The sequence below is a fragment of the Euprymna scolopes genome, chromosome 19, assembly GCF_053919585.1.
Source record: "Euprymna scolopes isolate OS-2025 chromosome 19, ASM5391958v1, whole genome shotgun sequence".
Classification (NCBI taxonomy): Eukaryota; Metazoa; Mollusca; class Cephalopoda; order Sepiida; family Sepiolidae; genus Euprymna; species Euprymna scolopes.
Window position 1 is genome coordinate 110641628 of NC_136500.1, and position 15096 is coordinate 110656723.

The window sequence follows — 15096 nt, forward strand, 5'->3', positions numbered from 1 at the left end:
GCCGCCGGTTTTAAACCGGACTTTTGCAAGTGGATCTCCATAATGTATCGACAGCCCATGGCTGTCGTGCAAGTGAACGGAAAGCGCTCGAAACCCTTTGTTATCTCTCGGTCGGTTCGTCAGGGTTGTCCGCTGTCGCCCCTGCTTTATGTCCTGGCTTTGGAGCCTCTTCTCCGCAAGCTGAGACATGGGGAGGCAAATTCGGCCCTGCGCGGAATGGCTCTGCCTGGCGGCTCAGCTGCTAAGGTATCCGCGTTCGCCGATGATCTCACGATCTTCGTGTCGGGCTTCAGAGACATTGAGGTCGTGTCGGAGGCACTCACACAGTACGAAAGAATTACAGGGGCCAAGATAAACCGCAACAAGTCGGTAGGACTGCGGTTGGGCGCATGGAGTGGCAACGCAAACCTCCCTGCGCCCTTCAGCTGGACAGATGGCCCGGTCCGGATCCTCGGCGTGTGGTTCGGACCGGGTCTCCAGCTTGACAAGAATTGGTTGGAGGTACGGTCAAAGGTGGAGGCTGCAGTCAATTCGTGGCTTCCTAGGAAACTTTCCTTAAAGGGTAGAGCTGAGGCGTGCGCCACTTACGTCTTTCCTCTCATCCTTTACCGACTGGCCGTACTTCCCCTGCCTGCACAACACCTAAAAGCTCTTGTCGAACTCTTGTCCTCGCTCCTTTGGGACAGAGGAAGACACTGGGTGAGCAGACAGGTCTGTATTCAACGTCCGTGTGAGGGAGGCTTGGGAATGCCGGACTTGAAGTGTCATCGAGATGCTGAGAGGCTGGCCTTCCTGAGCCACTATATGCAGGAGGACCAACCGTGGCACCCCGTGGTTACTGCCGCCTTCCCCGACCTCGTTCTCGACCCTTCCATCGAGAGCCGTCGCAGGCCGCGGGGAGAATCTGCCTACATGAAAGAGTGCCGAGCCGCGCTAAAACGACTACCAAGGTCCAGTGACCTTGTGACTGCTACCCGTAGGGAACTCCACAGGGATCTAGTGAAGGAGGCCGCTGACGACCCGCTATGCGCGCGTTTGGGGTGGCAGCAGAGTGAGATCCGCTCCGCGTGGAGCTGGGCGCCAGGTTCGAGTCATCTGAACAATTCGGAGTTCTCTCTGACCTGGCGATTGGCCCGAAATGCACTTCCACTCAACAACATACAATGCAGTTCTGGGTTTCTGGAGTCGCCTGATTGTCCCCGTTGTGGGACAACGGCTGTGGAAACTACGGATCACGCTTTCTTCGATTGCCGCGAACTCCGCCAGTACTGGTCGTATGTCAGTGGGGTGACGGCTCGCATCGATCCTGAGCATCCTCACCCAATTACTGTATCCAATGTTGTGGACAACGTGAGGCCGCCGTGGGACCGGGAAAGACAAATGGTCTACGTTACGATTCTGGCCGTGGCGAGAATGGTGATTTGGACGTCGCGTCTGCAAGGTTGCCGAGGGGTGTTGTCTTTTTCTGATCAAGATCTGATCGCGTTCTTTAAACACCAACTACAGGTGAAGATCAGATGTGATAGAAGAAGGCTGCATCGCGCGGCATTTGACAGAAGATGGATACATGTGGCAAGTCTGTGTGTACGAAGAGGAGCCAAATTTGAATACGTGTTCCCCGCCTAGGTGTGGAACGCGCAGTTCTGTAAAGTTAAATTAAACAAGTAGTCTCTCAGCTAGCTGAGTGTGTGTTCCATCCCTCCCCGATTAGGAAGCCTCCAAGATCCCCATCCCCTCTTACCTGCAATTTTTGTTTTCACCCCTTCCTCTAAATTTTACCCATCTTGGAGAAAAAGAAATACAAACTAACCTCCATCCCTTACCCACAAAATTTTCTTTTCTCCATTCACCCCCATCTAGAGGGCATCCCCACCTAGAGACTGACCCGCAGAAGCGAGGTTCCTTTTACAAACCTAGTGGAACGGGCAGTCTATCAACTAGACGGGGTTGGGAGGGTCCTACTAATCACCTTTTGTTTTTTTTTGTTTTTCTTCCCCCTCCCTCGACACAAATGAATTATTGTTACCATTTTATTGTTATCTTTTTTGTTTTTACACGTCAATAAAAAAAAAAAAAAAAAAATGTTTTAAAAATTGGGAGTTACTAGGACGTCCCCCAATATGAAAGGGTGAATGCGGTATTATGGTGAAAGAAGATACTAGCTGGGAGAAACTTTTGACTTTGTTTAGTTCTGGAGTGACAAGGATGACCAACGACCCCCAAAATCCCCCCTTTTGAGTTGGCCATGTGCCTAAGTTTTTTGTTCATCGTTGATTTTTTTTTCTGTATTTTTTTTAACATGAATAAAAGATTTAATATCTCAAAGTGTAGTATCTGTTCTGATGCTGAACTTTTTTCACTTCACTTTTTTGGTTTCGGTTAGTGGAGAAAATACAGTAAAATTAACGGTGAACAAAAAACTTAGGCACATAGTTGGCCATGTGCCTAAGTTTTTTGTTCACCGTTAATTTTACTGTATTTTTTTAACATGAATAAAAGATTTAATATCTCAAAGTGTAGTATCTGTATAGTATATTGAGTTGGCCATGTGCCTAAGTTTTTGTTCACCGTTAATTTTACTGTATTTTTTTAACATGAATAAAAGATTTAATATCTCAAAGTGTAGTATCTGTTCTTCAGATGCTGCACTTCTATTTCTTGTTCTCTTTCGGTGGAGGAGAAATCCTTCACGACTGAGACAATTTTTATTTTTGTACCTTTTCTCCACGTTAAAAAAACGACCCTGGTGTCTAACTCTGTCCCGTGGAGAGGCATAGTAAATAGGTACGGGTAGTTTAGTTGTACAGTAAATTTTACTATAGTGTAAATCGCGAAAATGACGTAGTTTTGTTGTTGTTGTTGTTGTTGTTTCTTTCTGTACGTTTCACATGCAACCACTGACGATGGCAACTTAATTGATATGCAATAATGTATTCCTACGCGACACGCTGTAAATTTAAATTGATTACAAAATTTTTACCTGTTAAGATATTTAAAATTATATGTATATATATATATATATATTGTAAATTTTAGAAATCAATGGAGAAAAATCTAAGTTTAAAAAGAAAGGGAGAAAAAACCAGAAGTTGAGAGCAGTTTTTTATTTTTTAAAAGCGGATTCACTCTTGTCAACGTTCTGTGACCTATGTCAACAAAGTGAACTTTCAAATCTGACAAAGTTTTTTTTTTCGAAAAATGACGCCTTATTTTCTAAAACAAAACTGGAATTCTACCTCATCCTCTTCCCAAACATTTTCACTCACTGGACCTATTTAAAAAAACAAAACACTGAATGAGTTAAATATAACATTTTATTGGTTTTGTTTTTCTCGCCGTAAATAATCGGGCCTTGTTTCTCTTAAAAAAAAACAAAAAAAAACAAGATACAGAACCCCCCCCCCCTAAAAAAAACAACAACAAAACTGCAAAAGAAAAAAGGTAAACAAACCTATTTATTAATTATTTTTTATGTCCTAATTCGATCTTTCATCCCTATGAAGGTAGACGTATATATATATATATATATATATAAAATTTTGTTTTATTTCGTTTTATGCGACGGCGGACGTTTAGGAAATTTGGGCTCCACCTTTAAATTTCAACGATTTACACTTTTTTTCACGTTAATCTCATCGATTACAAACTTAACTTTTAGATTAAAAAAACAAATTGTGAAAATAAATATTTTTTATGGCTTTTATCGTTGGGAATCAGTTTTCAATTATAACGTTCTACTAAATTGAACACACACTTTGTGACAAAAACCGAGAAAAATATTGCGACTGACTCTCTCATGTGACCGGACCGCGGATCGGTGAATATTCCAGTCTAAAAGGGAACTTTCTTAACGCCCTCCTTTGTCTTATACACGGATGAGTGGAGGTGGAGACCGGAGGAGTCACAGAAGGCTCGCACAATTGTTCTATCAACATGGGACAGTTAAACCACTCATGACATTTTGTGGATCCAGTGACTGGACTGGTGTCTGTACAAACATAGAGACCTAATGAACATGTTTTTTTTTTTTTTTTTCTTTTCGTTGAATAGTATTTTATAATTTAATGTCTTCAACTTGAATACATTAAATTTCTTTCTTTCTTTTTTTAAATAAATGCTAAAAGTTGGACCCGTTGAATTGTCAAATGTATTTTTGGGGGGTTATGAGTAAAAAATAGTTTTTTACTCATAAGCCAAAAATTTTTTTATATAGATTATTAAACTTTGTATTCGACTTTTTGTTTAAATCGAATATTTTTGGAAATGTCTTACCGACGCTAAAATAGGACATTACTATGATATTCGTTTTCAGCATATCCAAAAACTTGAAAAGTCCTCATCGAGTTGGAAAGAAAGTAAAAATTTACTCTAACCCCTCTCTTAGACAGGAATATTTACCGGTGACGTGAGAGAAATGGTCACAAAGTGTGTGTTCAATTAAAATATCACGTTTTGATTTAAATTGATCTCTGATGATAAACGTTATAAAAAATATTTGACGGACCTTTAGGAAATTGACCCGACTTCTAAATTCCACAATTTTTTTAAACGGGAATAAACACCGGTCGCGTGAAAGTCGCAATGTTTTTTTCGGTGATGCTCACAAAGTACGTGCTGCTGCTGCTGCTCAATTTAATAGAACGTTGTAATTGAAAACTTATCCCGACAATAAAAGTCATAAAAATATGGTTTTCAATTTTTTTTTTTTTCGGTTGTAATCGATGAGATTAACGTGCAAAAAAAAAAAAAAAAAAAAAAAATTATGGAATTTAGAGATGGGGCAGTTTACTAAACGTCCACCAAAACAAAATATATAACAAATAAATGTTATCAAAGGCAAGATAAGTTACTTTTCTACCTAACTGGATATATTTTTCGTATTTTTATTCAATGTAACATGTTTATTCAGCTCGAAAAGCATACAGTGTTTACCGATGTATTGGAAAATTCAAAATGGCAATGTTAGAAATTCGCTCATTATATGTTACCGTGACATAAGTTGACATATATTCGGTGTTTTTTTTTTTAATAGTATTTTATCTAGTTTATTATTTATAACACCTTTTCCCAAACTTACCACGTTAAAGAGAGTGTCGGGCGCCATTTTGAATTTTCCAATACATCGGTAAACACTGCATGTTTTTCGATCTGAATAAACATGTTACATTGAATAAAAACAAAAAAATGTATCCTGTTTGGTAGAAAAGTAACTTATCTTGCCTTTGATAATATTTATTTGTTATATATTTGTTTTTTGACAACCTTTTCGAATCTATGTGCACAGTAATACAAACCCGTGCGGGATTTGTGGGGTATGTGATGTCACTCCAAGATGGAATTTATTAATTGGGTGACAAGGGACGAAAAGAAAAGTTGGAATGTGGGCATCTCGAAGGTTTCCTATTGGGAAGGGGGGGGCATTCACTTGACTAGCTAAGAACCTAAACTAAACAAAGGGCTTACTTCACGGGATCTTGGCTCCGACAGGACCTGGAACCGTGCACGCCATGCTCAAGCAGAGAACACGTATTCCAACTTAGCACCTCTTTGTGCACACAAGCTTGCTATTTTGATCCATCTTCTGTCACAGGCCATGGGATGTAATCTCTTCCCATCACATCTGATCTTGACCTTCAATTCGTGCTTGAAGAACGCAGAAAGATTCAACCTCACGTTTCTCATTCAGTTGCAATGTCCACACCACCATTCTTGCTATAGCTAGAATTGCGAGAAATACCATTTCTCTCTCTCTCTCTCTCTCTCTCTCTCTCTCTCTCTCTCTGTTCCACAACGGCTTAGCATAGTGGATGACGTAAAATGTGTTAAGCAGACAAGGATGTTTGGGATCAATATGAGCCGTCACCTTGTTGACATACGTCTAGTACTGCCAGAGTTCACTGCATTTCAAGAACAAGTGTTCTGGCATTTCTTCTGTTGGGGTTCTGCAATGAGTGACTCCACTAGTTCAGTATTGTGTTATATGGCATTGAGGAGCAACACGTTTCAGGCCAATCACCAGGTCAAGGAAAATACAGAATTGTTGAGATAACTCTAACCTGTCGCCCAGCTCCATTTAAAGCAGATCTCCTCCTTCGACAACTCCAAATGCTTGATGGGTGGGTTGTTGGCAGCCCCCTTCACTAATTTCCTATGTAGTTCTTTTCTCGAAAACCGTGAAAGGTCACGAGTTCTTGGGAGTTTCCTGAGCGTGGCTTTACACTCTGATGAACTACATGTTGCCCCACAACTTATGATGAGCCTTGACCGTGTGGTCGAGGATGAGGTCAGGAATGGTAGAATTGATCGCAGGGTTCCATGCAGACTCTTCTGTCAAGGTTTGACTCAGGAAAGCCAGCCTCTCGGCGTCTCAATGACACCTCAAGTCAGGCAGTCTCAAGTCTCCCTTACACAGACGTTGAACACAACCCTCTCTGCCTGACCTTATTGCTGGCTTAGCTCCCTCTTTGTGGAGCTCAGAGTATTAGAGTTCCCCTTTGGGGCTGTTTCCCCCAAGAGTTCTTCAGGTTGGCTTTTCTTCTGTTTGGATTTCAAGTTTACTTAATTTAATTTTATTGTGGATTCCAGAAGAATAGACAACTCAGTTTAAAAGTGAGCAGCAAACAACATTCAACCAGGCAAGTAGAAATAGGATCATCTATGCGATATATCAATATTATGATGGTTTAAAGAAAAGCAAACTATTTTTTATAAAATAACAAAATTCATTATTGTAAAATTGCTTCTTGCTTAAACAAGTATTTAAAATAGATCCTCACCCTAAAAAACCAGACATTTTATTATATTCTCAAAAAAATAATAATAATAACCAGACCAAATATTTGATTATTTATTTTTGTAAAAATGGGAAAAAATAAAACAAAATACTGATAGACACCCTCCCAATAGGTTTTACTGTGACATTTATTGGGTTTGTTTCTATTTAGTATTGTTGGTGGACCTGTACAATGCATCCTCCTTGTGTTTTGCTTTCTTTTCATCTGTTTTCATTTTATATTTTTTTCAGCAGATTATTATCAATTGGACACTAATCTACCATATTATCAAAAAAAAAATGCAAATAAATCAATATTCAAATATATTGGAACTACTCGGCGAAAACACGTACACTTCTCTTATATAAAGGATTTTTCATTTATCAATCTAAGGGCAATGATATTAAGACCTTTATTCAATGTATTCAATATCGTTTTCACTGGTTGTTGTGTTTGTTTTCGTGCACATTCAATTTTTACTTGTGTAAACAAACATGACGACCAGTAAAAACAATACGAAATACATTGTTTTTTGTGTTTCATATGTGAAAACAATACAAAACACATTGGATAATAAAGGTTTTAATGTCATTTCTCTTATATTAATAAATGAAAAATCCTTTATATAAGAAGGGTGTGTATGTTCTCGTCAATCAAGTGGTTCCAATATGGGGGATCGATTTACTAGAACTTTGTATCAGAAGCCGAGCACCCTTACAAATATTAAAATATTTTTTTTCTTTTTTGGGGGGATAATATGGCAGATTAGTAACGATAATAATCTGCTGGAAAAGAATTAAAAAAGAAAAGAAAATTAGTAGAAGTGGGCTGTGCATGTTTTCGTTGAGAATTTCCAATATTGGGATCATGGGTGGCTCACCAGTTTGATCGATCACTGGCACAGTCCTCCAATTCCTTTGGCCTAATTTTGCACCACTGTAGATTAGTTTTGACTGTGTCCTTGTAGCATTTTTTGCACGACTATGGTTTCTTTTTTGTTTTTCAAGTTCTCCATACAACAAGCGCCTTAACAGACAGCATTCTTCCATGCAGATGACATGATCTACCTACCGCAGTTGAGCCCTGATGAGCATACACTGTTTGATGATTTGGCTTGGTTTAGGACCTCAAGATTAGTAATGCGGTCCTGCCAATGGATTCCAAAGACAGAAAGTAGAGCACACATGTGGAATTTCTCCAATTTATGGTACACTGTCCAAGTTTCACATCCATAAAGAAAGCAGGGGAGAATTACTGCATTGTACACTTTCAGTTTTGTACTCAAACGTTGTTGTGCTGATTGAGCACTTTGTTTTTGAGTTTTTCTAAAGGTCTGCTAGCTTTGTTAATACATGCATCAATTTCTCTGTTCAAGAAGCTGTTGGTGATGGTACTTTCTAAATACTGGAAGTGTTCCACATTCTTCAGCTGAGTGTTGTCAATGACAGTAGTTGGGGTTTGGTGGTTTGTTTCTGGTGCATATTGACAAAACACCAGTTTGGAGGCTTCTGGAAAGCAGTTTAGTATCCATTGCAGATGGGATTCAGCATCCGCCACTAGAGCACAGTTGTTGGCAAAGAGAACTTCTTGGATGAGGTCTGGACAGGTCTAGGTATTGGGTTGGCACAGGTCAAAAAGGAAACCGTCCAGACTGTAGCGAATGTAGACCTCTAGCTCCAATCTTTCACTACACTGTGCTTCTGACAAGCTCTTTTTAAGGACAGTAATAAGTCGATTAAGAATCACTGACAAATCACTGATGGAAAGTGATACACCTCTTTAGTTTCCACAATCAGTTTTGCTACCCTTGTGCTGAGACAAGAACAAGGCATCTCAAAAGTCATCTAGTGTATAATCCTCCCAAATTCATTTTGATCAAAACCAAGAAGGATTGAGTAAATCCTGGTCGTAACAATTTAGTAATCTGCTCAATTGGCCATCTTCAGTCAACTCAGAGACACTCAATTATATCCCTCAGCTACCAATTCATGAAAAGCTTCCAATGCATTTGTGCCTGCCACCTTGTAGATTTCAGCAGGTATTCCATTCTTTCTAGCTGTTTACCTGAGCTTGAATGATTCCTTTCTTGATTTCTGCCATTGTTAGTGGCTCAGCAAGGGTGTCCTGAATTGGTTGCTAAGAGATCTAATTGAGTGTCTCTGAGGTTTTTCTTTTTTTTTTTTATTACATTTTCACCCCAAACAAGGCACATTGCCACTTTGGTGTAGGGGGCTACTATCAGGGGCAGCAACTACTGGGGCACTATGTTGGGATTTGGGCAGCAAGATGTCGGTTCACATTGCACTTGAACTTCTGCATGTCAGTACAGTTAGGGAAGCAGGAACCTGGAATGGAATTCCAGAGTCTAGCGATTCTGGGGAAGAAACTACTGGAGTAGAAAGATCTTTTACATCTAGGGATCTCTACTGTGTGGGGGTGGGATTTAGCTGCCTGTCAGGTTTGTCGAGGGTGTCTACGTCATGGGGGCACAAGTGTCTGCAGTTCGTCAGAGCATTCACTATTAAAATACTTGTAGAACAGGCAGAGGGATGCAACATTTCATCGATGGAACAGAGGCTGAAGCTTAGATGCCAGTTCAGGACCTATCAGATTGGCGACTCTTTTTTTAACCTTGTCTAGGAGCGAGAGACTAGTAGCAGATGCACTAGCCCAAATGTGACAACAATACTACATACATGGGCGAATGGTGGCCTTATAGAGGTACAGGATACTTTCAGGTGTCAGTAGTTTTCTAGCACGGTAGAGAGAACCTACCTTTTTCGCAGCGGCCCTGGCAATGTTTTCAATATAATTGTTCTAACTCATGTTTCCTGTGAACATTAGGCCAAGCAGTTTGAAAGATGTACTCTCAGACATTGCTATTGGTGGCAGAGAAGGTTCCTTGTAATTATTGAAGGAAACCAGTTTAGTCTTGGCAGCATTGAATGTGACATCCATTTATGTCCCCATTCCACTACAGATTGGAGGTCATCCTCTAGTGTTTTTGCCAGTTGACTGAAGATGGCCAATTGAGCAGATTACTAAATTGTTATTACCAGGATTTACTCAATCCTTCTTGTTTTTTGATCAGAGTTGAGCTTTGAAAGCTTTGCATTTCCATACAGAATAATGATCATTCTACCATTAAATATAGACTTTATTCTTTGCCTTGAGAGCTTCTTTAATTTGTTCATCATTCTGGTAAAACCAGTTGACCTATTGTCTTTGTACAAAGAACCTCCTTAGCAGTTTTAGAAACAGTCTCCTTGAATGTTTACCATTTTGCAATTTCGATTGTCTAGCCTTAATTTAAACCTACATCACTTCTGGTTTGGTGGTGGACGTAACAGCAAAGACGTCACTTTTTTTCCATTCTTTTCCTCCTTCGCGATATGGGTGCGAGCCTGCCTTCCTACTACCACTGTTTTTTTTTTTTTTTTGCTCAACACACACCTCCAAACACCCAGGCAACACCGGGCAATCATGCTAGTTATATAGACAGATAAATATGTACCTAAACTAACAAAAATCTGCTGATCTTAATTTTTTTTCATTTTTTATTTTATATATAAATATTAATATATAAATTATTTATTTGATTAATTAAATTTTCTTATTTTATTTAGTGATTTGTTTATTAATATCCTTTTTTTTTTAAATGATTATTATAACAAACATTGTTGTCAGATCATAACATAATTATGTTTCTTTTTTCTTTTTTTTTTTTTTACATAGGCATCACCACATTATCAAGGCCCAGAGGCCACTCAAGGATAAGGGTTAAAGAGTGTACATTAGAAATTGGACAATATAGTAATCATTAGTAATGAAAATTTGGTAAATTTGGTAACTTATATGGAACGGCTCATCAAGAACTTATTTACTTTAGACTTGAACACAACCATGTTGAAGTCAGCCGGAAAGCAGGAAATCGGAAGACAATTCCACAGGCGTGCAGTTCTAAGAAAGAAGCTTTGTTCATGGAATCTACGTTTAGGTTTAGGCACAGATAAAGAGTGGGGGGAATTATTGATAGTGTTTACAGCTAGACAAGTGTTTCTTGTGAAAGGGACCATAGATTGAAGCTCAGTCGAACACTTTCCATGAAAATAATGATACATCAGAGACAAACTCGCAACATCTCTTCTGTGAGATAGAGGTTGCAAGGAGGAGAAAAGGACATCTCCTATGAGGCTACGAAGTCTATTTTGAACTTTATCAAGGCAGGACAAGTCCTTTCTAGCAGCTCCTGCCCAGATGTGGCAACAGTATTCCATCCTTGGACGTACCTGGCTCTTATATAGATAGAGAATAGCATCAGCAGTGAGATATCTACCGGATCGATAGAAAGATCCCACCATTTTTCCAGCGGCCTTGGCAACAGATTTGATGTACGTGTTCCATTTAAGATCAGGAGTAATGTTCTATTTACTTGACTCACCACGAGGGCAGAATTAGACACAATGTTGGTTTTTAATGTGGGGAAAATCCAGCTCCCTTAAAGAGGGGGCATTCTGGATAGGAACAAAGATAAAATCGTCTCACTGATGAAGAATTTCTTCTCTATGAAGGATTTGACCTCCACTGACCGAGGACAAAAAAGGTGAAGTGTAGCATCAGAACAGATACTACACTGTGATTTTGGCCCAAAGGCCAAGTATAAGCATTGCTTTGAGATTTTTAGTTAGCTCAAATAAACTATCTTTCTTCTACTTCTTCTTCTTATTATATTGACTTGTGTGTTGCCTTGGCATTTTTTTTTCTTATAATGTATTGTGTTCTAATTTATTTATCTATTTTCAATTATTTCTAATTGTTTGTTTTATATCATTTTATTTCAAACTTAGATTTTAGTATTTAGTTTTTAGTTCCATTTATTTATTTGTTAATTTTTTTAATTCATATATATATGTATACACTCATATCCGAACACACATGCATAGATATATATGTATGTGTGTATATATATATATATATATATATATATATATATATATATATATATATATATATACTTATTTATTTGTTTATTTATTTTATTTTTTAATTGTTTAAAAAAAATTTTTTTTTCTTCATATTGGATCGTCTATGATGCAGGAAAGATTATGGCTGAGTGCTAAACAGAAAAGATTATAGCTGAGTGCAAAACAGGAAAGATTATGGCTGAGTGCTAAACAGGAAAGATTATGGCTGAGTGCAAAACAGGAAAGATTATGGCTGAGTGCTAAACAGGAAAGATTATGGCTGAGTGCTAAACAGGAAAGATTATGGCTGAGTGCTAAACAGGAAAGATTATGGCTGAGTGCTAAACAGGAAAGATTATGGCTGAGTGCTAAACAGGAAAGATTATGGCTGTGTGCTAAACAGGAAAGATTATGGCTGAGTGCAAAACAGGAAAGATTATGGCTGAGTGCAAAACAGGAAAGATTATGGCTGAGTGCTAAACAGGAAAGATTATGGCTGAGTGCTAAACAGGAAAGATTATGGCTGAGTGCTAAACAGGAAAGATTATGGCTGAGTGCTAAACAGGAAAGATTATGGCTGAGTGCTAAACAGGAAAGATTATGGCTGAGTGCTAAACAGGAAAGATTATGGCTGAGTGCTAAACAGGAAAGATTATGGCTGAGTGCTAAACAGGAAAGATTATGGCTGAGTGCTAAACAGGAAAGATTATGGCTGTGTGCTAAACAGGAAAGATTATGGCTGAGTGCAAAACAGGAAAGATTATGGCTGAGTGCTAAACAGGAAAGATTATGGCTGAGTGCTAAACAGGAAAGATTATGGCTGAGTGCTAAACAGGAAAGATTATGGCTGAGTGCAAAACAGGAAAGATTATGGCTGAGTGCTAAACAGGAAAGATTATGGCTGAGTGCTAAACAGGAAAGATTATGGCTGAGTGCTAAACAGGAAAGATTATGGCTGAGTGCTAAACAGGAAAGATTATGGCTGAGTGCTAAACAGGAAAGATTATGGCTGAGTGCTAAACAGGAAAGATTATAGCTGAGTGCAAAACAGGAAAGATTATGGCTGAGTGCTAAACAGGAAAGATTATGGCTGAGTGCTAAACAGGAAAGATTATGGCTGTGTGCTAAACAGGAAAGATTATGGCTGAGTGCTAAACAGGAAAGATTATGGCTGAGTGCTAAACGTATATGAGTTGCCACATGCATGTGCCTATATATTGCCTTGATATATACTGAGTCCTTATAAATTTGCTGTTTTGACTATAATGCATAAATTTGGAGTAATATAGGGTACAAAATATATAGGTATATATACGGATGGGGTATGAATGGGTTTGGAAAGGATGGAATAGTGTAGCATTATTTTAGGGTGTAGCAGGGGTAGTGTCAGAAAAGTTACAGTTATAGTGTAGGCTAAGTAAGGATGGTTAATGGTGTGTATACACATATATACACACATAAATATTCATAAATGTATATATAAATACACACGCACACAAATGTATATGTATGTACTGAACAGACAACAAAATTAATAAGAATCTAGGAAAGTTATGGGGAAGTGGTCATATAATGAAGGGAGTTAAGTTCAAGTCTGTTGTTGATGATGTGCCTCAATCATAGAATCTTCACCATGATCCGCAAGGCTATATATAGCGAGAAACTGGACATCCAACTCATTCACAGTGTTACCTCTTTACGACAACACCTTTCCAAAAAATACTTGATCAATACACCCAATACCTGTTTACATGACCAATTGCCCAATTTCTAACAAAATTATTAGTGGTGGGACGATTAATCGGAATCGGAATCGTTAATCGTAAGAATCGTGTATTTTGGGAGGTATCGGAATCGCATCGTTAAAAAATACCTTAATTTTCCGATTCCTTCATTACGATTCTTTTAGTCTGATGTTGAAAAAAAGAAAAAAAATTTCCTGATATTTCTAACCGCAAGAGAGAAATGTAGCATGTTATAAAAAGAAACCAAAGAAATTCATTATTAACAGGGCAATGCTTAGTGCCCCTCCCTTACAAGGTTCATTCATTCAGATCTATTGTAATCAAAACTACAAAAGAGTTAACTTGAAAAGAAGTATGCAGGGCTCTACATTGCGAGTAAAAATAAAAAAAAAAAACGCTTATCTTTTTGGCGATTGTTTTTTTTACTGACAAATCTTCTAATAGTGAATGAAAATGCTTTTTCAACTTATATTTTCTTAAAATAAAACGAGCAAAGTCAAATTATTTAAACAGTAAACGGTTTAATAGAACAATGTACTTTTTTTTCTTTTTTTAAAAGAAGGCTTTTGAAAGAAATATCTCTAAAATGAAATTGATCACGTTGTATTATTTCGCAAAGTTTTGACAGTTGTCGGCTTCTTTTGATGTTTCCAAACAATCGACCCCATACCTATCTCTTCCAAACCTAAAGTTATTAAATAACCCCTTCGTTAATTCAAGGGTAATTAATTCAATTCAGTCAAGTTTTTTTTTTTAATTTCATTGAAATAAAATCCATTTTTTAAATTTTTTTCTCCAGAAAGATAAAACCCTGAATTTGATTATATTAAAAGCAGAATAATATAATCTTTTTTCTAGAATTTTAAATTGAAAATTAAAAGTGTTTTGCGCAGTTTTTTGCCGAACGAAAAAGAAATTAATATATATATTTTTAAAAGGTTTTGTAATCAATTAATTTTTATGTCTAAATAATATTTACGATTAATTAAATAATTTCATTTTAAAAAGTATTTATGAATAGAATTTTACTTAAGACTTATAGTTTAGCAATATTGAACCGCATCAACCATGTGTGAATTGAACACAGTCAACCAAAAAAAAAAAAAAATTCAAAAGAAAATGCATATTTGCATTTCATTATGTAAACTTTTATACATTGGTTTCAAAAATTAAATTCTATAAGTTTTTTTTGTTAACTACCGGTTGGTACAATTTACCGCCCCATCCCTTTATATTTTTTTCTTTTTGTCTTTTTTAGCGGATTTTTTTTTTTTTTTTACACAGTTATCACCACTTATCAAGGCCCGGATACCACTCAGGGATAAGGGTTATTGGAATTACATTACGTTAGCGTGGAGATTTGATGAAGTGTTTACTTAAGGGGGCGGTTCATTAGGAATTTGTTAACATTGGACTTGAAGACATCCAAGTTGTAGTCCGGTGGGAAGCAGGCAGACGGAACAGAGTTCCACAGGTGTGCAGTTCTAAGAAAGAAGCTTTGTTCATGGAATCCGCGTTTTGATTTAGGCACAGAGTGGGGGAAATTTTTCACAGTGGATTCAGCTAGACGGGTGTTTTTCGTGAAAGATTGGCGAGGGGGGGACCAGGGATTGG

The 15096-nt window shown here is 37.8% G+C and overlaps 1 protein-coding gene across 6 annotated transcripts in view; it reads left to right on the top strand.

The window, feature by feature from the left end:
* The window catches only part of LOC145239873 (tyrosine-protein kinase JAK2-like), a 115482-nt gene that overhangs the window by 20531 nt on the left and 79855 nt on the right, over window positions 1-15096 (top strand). The window contains exon 1 of one of the 6 annotated variants that reach the window (XM_080103459.1): window positions 3134-3441. The exons of 4 other annotated variants lie outside the window; for them this stretch is intronic. The gene's annotated coding sequence lies outside the window, so the exon portion shown is untranslated. Of the gene's footprint in view, window positions 1-3133; window positions 3442-15096 lie in introns of those variants that run through there. One more of the 6 variants, XM_080103460.1, reaches the window with a different exon arrangement.